Source organism: Sinohyriopsis cumingii, chromosome 8 (assembly GCF_028554795.1).
Source record: "Sinohyriopsis cumingii isolate HCF-2022 chromosome 8, ASM2855479v2, whole genome shotgun sequence".
Taxonomy (NCBI): domain Eukaryota; kingdom Metazoa; phylum Mollusca; class Bivalvia; order Unionida; family Unionidae; genus Sinohyriopsis; species Sinohyriopsis cumingii.
Genome location: NC_142968.1, coordinates 3,999,454 through 4,007,360, shown reverse-complemented (window position 1 = coordinate 4,007,360; position 7,907 = coordinate 3,999,454).

The window sequence follows — 7,907 nt, the reverse complement described above, 5'->3', positions numbered from 1 at the left end:
GTCCACGTCGGAACGACAATACTTTAACATTTCTTCCTGAAAGTCGAAGGGGTCAGAGGCATGAGCCTGGTACCAAGCGTAGAAAGCTTCTCGTTGTTCGGTACGCATGTTGTCGGGGTCGTAATAGTGAGCCTCAGGTAAATGGGGTAGAACGGCATGTTGATTGGCTTCCGTATTGAAAAAGTGTGGAAAGTACCCTTTAGCCATTTCTGTCATTCCAAACGTTTTAGGCATTCGACTCAAAGGCATGGCCAAGTAACTCATCGAATTTTTAAACTGTACTTGTCCCACTTGCATGAAAATGATTTTGGCTCCGTTCAAAGTGACTTTAGGACGCTCGGTGCCTTGTTCCGCATAGTACCTCAAAAGAGACTGTCCATCGTATCCGGAGAAATTGTGAGCCATCACCGTGGCATGACGATGACAATCTCCGTAACGTTCGATGTCCTCTTGGCTCCACGTCTTGTCGATGGGGTCTAAGACCCATTGGGCAAAATCGGCTAACGTGTTTGGTCCCCGATAGATTTTTTCACGTCCTCCAGGAATCTTGCTGCAGTGAGGGCAATGACTGAAGATAGGTTCCTGAATGCACTTCTCGCAAGCTCGATGAGCCACGCAGAAATTAGGGATGTGAATGCCAGTCTCTTGCATGCATTCGAAATCGAAAAAGATGAAATTGCCTTTCTTCTTGTGACCGTCCTCTTTCTCTGGTGGGGGTTGGTATTTTTGCACGTAACATTTGTGTTCCAAGTCCACGATGTGGTGACAAATGTGACATTTTTTCTTTCCTCGACATACGTGTGCCTTGGCATTGTTGGTAAGTATGCCTTGTCCACACGTAGGGCACAATCTCAGGAGTTGACAAGCACATTTCTTCTGTGAACCTTGTGTTTTCAAATGTTGCTGGTAACAGGCAGGGCTGACAAACGTGCGCAGACAAGTTGAACAAGTCACTGGTTCTTCGCTCAGACAGGGTGGAGAGGCCAAACATCCTGGGCATTTCAATCCACAATGCTTGTGTTGCTCTCGATTGTTATAACCATAATCACATTTCTCACAATGATAACTGTATCCCAGGAATCCGGTGATACTGGTAATGGTATCGAAATGGTCATCGTAATAATAAAGGTGAATGTATTTTCCGTCCTTAAAATCCTGGCCTCGAAACAACAGAGACCCGCGCATTTCTTGAGGGTGCACTTTCAAGGTGTAGCGTGGAGCTAGGGCATCTTGCAATTTTTGCATCTCAGCAATGCCACAGGGTGTGTCTTTGGACAGGACAGCTTGTTGCAACAGGAGTTCTGCTTCGTTTCGTTGTTTGGCTCGATCGGATCGTTGAATAGTGTTCCAGGTTCTTTTCCATTCTGTCGTGTAGTTCTTGTTGGCATAGGTTCGTCCCACCACGATGGCACGGGCTAAACACATCTGGTCATGAGGATTGTGAATTTGGACAAGACTACGCTTAATGCTGCGAAGCTCGTTCACCAATAACATCTTTTTGCGTCCTGTCCCTTGAGGAAGAGAGACGTGGGCCATTTTCAGTGTGGCTTTACCATCGGTGATGTCAAACTGGTCATTAGATTGTTGTACGTGTTGAATCTTGTCCATGATTTTGGAAGGGGTTAGTTCTGCAGGTCTGCTAAACTCGATCCAAACAGGGGATTTCAAACCGTCGTGATCTATGGATAGTGTCAAGCGATCGTCTTCTTTGGGTTGACATTGTCGCTTGAGTGCGGTGAGCAAAGAATCCCACATCTCGGTGGTGAACCCTTCTGCTTTCTCCAAGGGTACGTCGGCCTTGAAATCTTTAAACTTCACCGTGTAGGTGTAAGCCGTGGTTCTAAATTTTCTAGAGGAGCGCTTTTCCGTCTCTCGAATGGAATAGTATTTTTCAGGGTTGACTAAGGGTGACGAACTTGGTTTAGAGGTTTCAAATTCTGGTTCACTCATGTCCTCTTCAAAATCACTGGCATGAATTTGTGCCAAGATTTCAGCCCTGGTACGAGGCGATAGATCACGTTTCTGCCTCTTACTTTCTTCTTCTTCTTCTTTCTTCTCGAATGAATGGGATCATTTCATCTTGAGTGCAAAACGTCAAATGACTCAAGTTTAAACACCATAGACTAATTTATAGTCTTGGCAAACCAGCGTATATAAAAAGGGTGTGTGTCTTGTCCTTTCACTATTCATTTCACTCTCAAGCCGAGCACAACGATGGAAGAGACTACCCAGATGGAACGTTTCGTCAGAGCTTTGCGAGGGGTCATTAGAAAATTCTCTTCAGACCAGCCGACGGACTACTCTCTTTCCTTTCGAGATAAAAGTCAAGATACTTGCTATATCTGTCAGAAGAAAGGGCATTGGTCTTCAGAGTGTCCAGACCGTCAAAAAAGAACAAAAACAGGGGCTAAAAAAGACAAAAGTCAAGATACCTGTTATTATTGTAAAGAAAAAGGACATTGGTCTCCAGATTGCCCAAAAAAGAAACAAGAGGAGTCAGAAGAAAAGAAGGATTCTTCAGAAGAAGAGAGGGATTCTTCGGAAGAAGAGAGGGATTCTTCAGAGGAAGAAGAGGAAGAAAGAAGACAATTCTATTTAAAAGAGGCAAAGAAACAGGAGAAGAAAAGAAGAAGGGAAGAAAATGAGGAAAAAACGGTGAAGAAATTCAAAAAACAGAGAGACTAAATAATGAGAAAGAAGAAGTGTACGAACTTTTTAAAGTGTTCTGTGGTGAATTGTGAATTGGATTGTAAAAAATGGATAAAAGAATACATGAATGATATAAGGTAAGTGTCTTTGAGTTTTGATTTTAAAATAAGAAGCTAAACTCAAGCACTCATACACAGACACGTACTATAGGGGTAAAATGGGTGGGGTTTATTTTTGAGTTATTGGCAAATTGAAATTGTATTTCTTTTCGATAAATGTGGGTGGCCCTGAAAAGGGCCTTTTTTCTTTATGGTGTAGGAGTGAGTTTAACCAATCAACTTTAACTGCCTTAAGCCTTTGCCACGGCCAAGGCCTACTTCTGATGATTGGGTTGAAATCACTAAGGGTGGTAGGACAGGCTTAGTCACAGGGTTGGCGTGTTTAGCTCGGGAAGGTCGTATTCTCTTCGGTCGTGATAAAGAAGTCCGATACATTTGTTTCAGACTTCTTAACTCCGCTAAAATGTCCAACAGTACCGTAGCCGTTTGATTTTCACCCTCTTGTTTCTTTGCTGCTACTTCTTCTTGCTGTTGTTGCTGTTGTTTTTTTCTTACCTCTTCTTGTTGCTGTTGCTGTTGCTGTAGGAGAAAAGCTTGTTCCGCTTCCTTTTGTCGTTGCATAAATTTCTCCAATTCTTCTTTCTGTTTCTGTCTAAAATTCTCCACTTGCGGTAATGAAGAAGGTAACGAAGGTTCCGGAACAAATTCTTGCGAGGTAAGAAAATCCACAAAATCCCAATGTACCTCTTCTGAAAGTAAGTCCGGGTTCCCTTGGGCAGTCTCCCCTGCTGGTGCACCCCAATGGATCGTTTTCTGAGTTTCCGTCATGTTGAATCACTGTCGCATAGATTGACTGCACACAAGCGCTAACGAATCTATATAGACCACGTGACGTCACAGACTGCTCTCTTCGGATTGGATGCGGGCTGACTGAATTTTGTAACGCGTGTTCGGATTGGTGAATGAATTCAATCCGTTTCAATCCTTCCTGTACCTATAAATAAGCGCAGTTCACTGCATTGATTCACCTATTCTCGTCGCTTCAAGATGTGGACCACAGTTGAGTCATCCATCCTTGTGTCTTCCATGATGTTTAGGACGGACATGCTCATGTATGTCAGGTCCAAGTGGACTGTTGTTGATAGGACAGATACTAGTCAATGGATGAGGAGAGTTTACATAGAAAGACAAGGATGTCTCAAGAGGGTACTTGTGTATGGACCGGCAGTTAGAAGGAGTTTTAGAAGAAGAAGAAGATGTGACAGATGCCATCTATGTTAATATTAATATTAACATAAACCCAAAGGCCCTTTTCAGGCCAGCCATATTTCTCGAAAAGAGATAGCCTTTCCATTGCCTACCCCTTTTTTAAAAAAAAAATTTAAAAAAAAAATAATCTCATATTCAATTCCCCTTTGTCCCTAAACAAACCCCAAACTCTATTCCCATATTAAATTCCCCTTGTACGTATATCGGCCCACAATTTTTTCCCATGTTAATTCCCCTTGGACGTATATTAACCCACGATTTTTCGCCATGTTAAATTTCCATTGTACGTATATTCACCCAGGGGTCTCCGTAATGCTAATTTCCATTGTACGTATAGTGCCCCACCTTACTACTATTGTTTATGTGATCTCTTCAGTAATTAAATTTACGTGTGTAGGTATAGTTATGTGATCTGGTCAGTAATTACATTTACATGTGTATATATTGTTTATGTGATCTGGTCAGTAATTACATTTACATGTCTATATATTGTTTATGTGATCTGGTCAGTAATTAAATTTACGTGTGTAGGTATAGTTATGTGATCTGGTCAGTAACTACATTTACGTGCGTAGGTATAGTTATGTGATATGGTCAGTAATTACATTTACATGTATAGATATAGTTATGTGAACTGATCAGTAATTACATTTGCATTTGTGTGTAATGTTTACGAGATCTGGTCAGTAATTACATTTACATGTGTAGGTATAGTTATGTGATCTGGTCAGTAATTAAATTTACGTGTGTAGGTATAGTTATGTGATCTGGTCAGTAATTACATTTACATGTTTAGGTATTGTTTATGTGATCTGGTCAGTAATTACATTTACATGTGTATATATTGTTTATGTGATCTGGTCAGTAATTAAATTTACATGTGTAGGTATAGTTATTCGATCTGGTCAGTAATTAAATTTACGTGTGTAGGCATAGTTATGTGATCTGGTCAGTAATTACATTTACATGTGTAGGTATAGTTATGTGATCTGGTCAGTAATTACATTTACATGTGGATGTATTGTTTATGTGATCTGGTCAGTAATTACATTTACATGTGTATATATTGTTTATGTGACCTGGTCAGTAATTAAATTTACGTGTGTAGGAATAGTTATGTGATATAGTCAGTAATTACATTTACATGTATAGGTATAGTTATGTGATCTGGTCAGTAATTACATTTACATGTGTATGTAATGTTTATGTGGTCTGGTCAGTAATTACATTTACATGTGTATATATTGTTTATGTGATCTGGTCAGTAATTAAATTTACGTGTGTAGGTATAGTTATGTGATCTGGTCAGTAATTACATTTATATGTGTATGTATTGTTTATGTGATCTGGTCAGTAATTAAATTTACATGTGTAGGTATAGTTATGTGATCTGGTCAGTAATTACATTTACATGTGTAGGTATAGTTATGTGATCTGGTCAGTAATTACATTTACATGTGTATGTATTGTTTATGTGATCTGGTCGGTAATTACATTTACATGTGTAGGTATAGTCATGTGATCTGGTCAGTAATTAAATTGATGTGTGTATGTATTGTTTATGTGATCTGGTCAGTAATTATATTTACATGTGTAGGTATAGTTTATGTGATCTGGTCAGTAATTACATTTACATGTGTATGTATTGTTTATGTGATCTTGTCAGTAATTACATTTACGTGTGTAGGTGTAGTTATGTGATCTGGTCAGTAATTAAATTTACGTGTGTATGTGTAGTTTATGTGATCTGGTCAGTAATTACATTTACATGTGTATATATTATTTATGTGATCTGGTCAGTAATTAAATTTACATGTGTATGTATTGTTGATGTGATCTGGTCAGTAATTACATTTACATGTGTAGGCATAGTTTATGTGATCTGGTCAGTAATTACATTTACATTTGTAAGTATAGTTTATGTGACCTGGTCAGTAATTACATTTACATGTGTATGTATTGTTTATGTGATCTGGTCAGTAATTAAATTTGCGTGTGTAAGTATAGTTTATGTGATCTGGTCAGTACTTGCATTTACATGTGTAGGTATAGTTTATGTGATCTGGTCAGTAATTACATTTACGTGTGTAAGTATATTTTTGATCTGGTCAGTTATGACATTGCCTTGTGTACGCTTATATTTATATGATCTGGTCAGTTATTACAATTACGTGTGTCAAGCGTATTTTGATATATTCTGATGAGAAAATGCATCGACGTGTGTAGGTATATTTTTATATGACCTGGTCAGTAATTTCATTCACGTGTTTTAGAATACTGTTATACGATCTGATCAGAAATCGCATTTACGTGTGGTGTTAGCATATTTGTAGCTTGCCCAAAACCCGGATGTACAGCAAAACATAGTGTTGGAAACTAAAATTATGAAGCATATGTAATTCCTTAGACATCTAAAAATCATATATTCTGTAACGGAAACAGAAATAATGCTGTCTTAGAATCCATTGTTACGGTGAGGGATAGATGATGTTTATTTTTTAACCGTACAATACATTGGTACGGTGAGAGATAGATGATGTTTATTTTTTAACCGTACAATACATTGGTACAGTGAGGGATAGATTATGTTTATTTTTTAACCGTACATTGTTACGGTGAGGATTAGATGATGTTTATTTTTTAACCGTACAATACATTGGTACGGTGAGGGATAGATGATGTTTATTTTTTAACCGTACAATCCATTGGTACGGTGAGGAATAGATGATGTTTATTTTTAACCGTACAATCGCAGTTTAATAGCTAACATGCAGTAACACTAGCCAAAACGTTCACGATAATATTTTATTACTGCCTTCTTCCTCGGGAACTGTTCGCATATAATGGTCTCAGGTGGGCATTTTGGCCGAGCAGCAGGTGATGGCACTAAATTCTGCCAGACCCCGCATATTACTATGACGTCCGTACGGGTTACAATCACGGGCGTTTTGTGTTACAATCAGGTAAGTACCTGGCGCATTTCCTGGACGTGTTTGATATTCTCACGTATGTACGTGTTAATAGTTATACTGCATTTGTATGGGAACATATGAACGAGCTTTTCTGAGCTATACTGCAATACTTTATGAGATTTTGTAACCTTTGTATTTCTAGTTAGCAGAAAAGCTTAGAACGTACATTTTGAGAAACGTTAAGATGCGGACTGGCAAGTAGATTTATTGTCGTTATTATTGGCAGTGATGCATGACATTGTTATGCCCCATTTGATGCATGATCTTTTTTGGACCCATGCTTTTGACAAGGTTGCCACACTAGCACAGTAGTCTTCCTAACTGAATGGTTGTTGATTCTCCCATGGATTTCTGCCTTTTCTGCAGCCGTTTTCACCAGATATCCCACTTCATTTATTCCCATTTATGTGGGGTGATACCTGTAAATTTAATAAGTGTCTCTTGTCAGATATGTTTTATTTCAGTTATGTTGGAGTGTACACTTATAATTGTCATGCTTTTTATGCTTTGCTTTCTTACATTTTCCAACGTTTTTTGTGCACAAGAATTATATTATATTAAAGAGTTTTTGCATTTTTTCGTTTGCATTCATATCTATTTATTTTAATTAATTAATTTATTCAATCTTTCCTTAATTCATTTATTTATTCATTCATTACATCATCTGAAATTTATGTACGACTCTGCTGGTTTTTTCTTCCTTTTATGTTCTACTTTGTAATAAGACCATTAAATGAATCAGTAGAAATATACTTACCATATTTGGGAATATTCTGTCAGTTACTACATTGGAATTGTGTTCAAATGAAAGGGACTGTCGTCATCCATCATTTTGAGGGTCCCCGTTTCAAATACTGTAGTTAACGATAAACTAGTTCTCGCTCATGCGCTGTTCTGGTGGAAACCGAATGCGAGGTACTGTGAATCTGTTGTCATCCATTACAGTACCGTCAAGGTT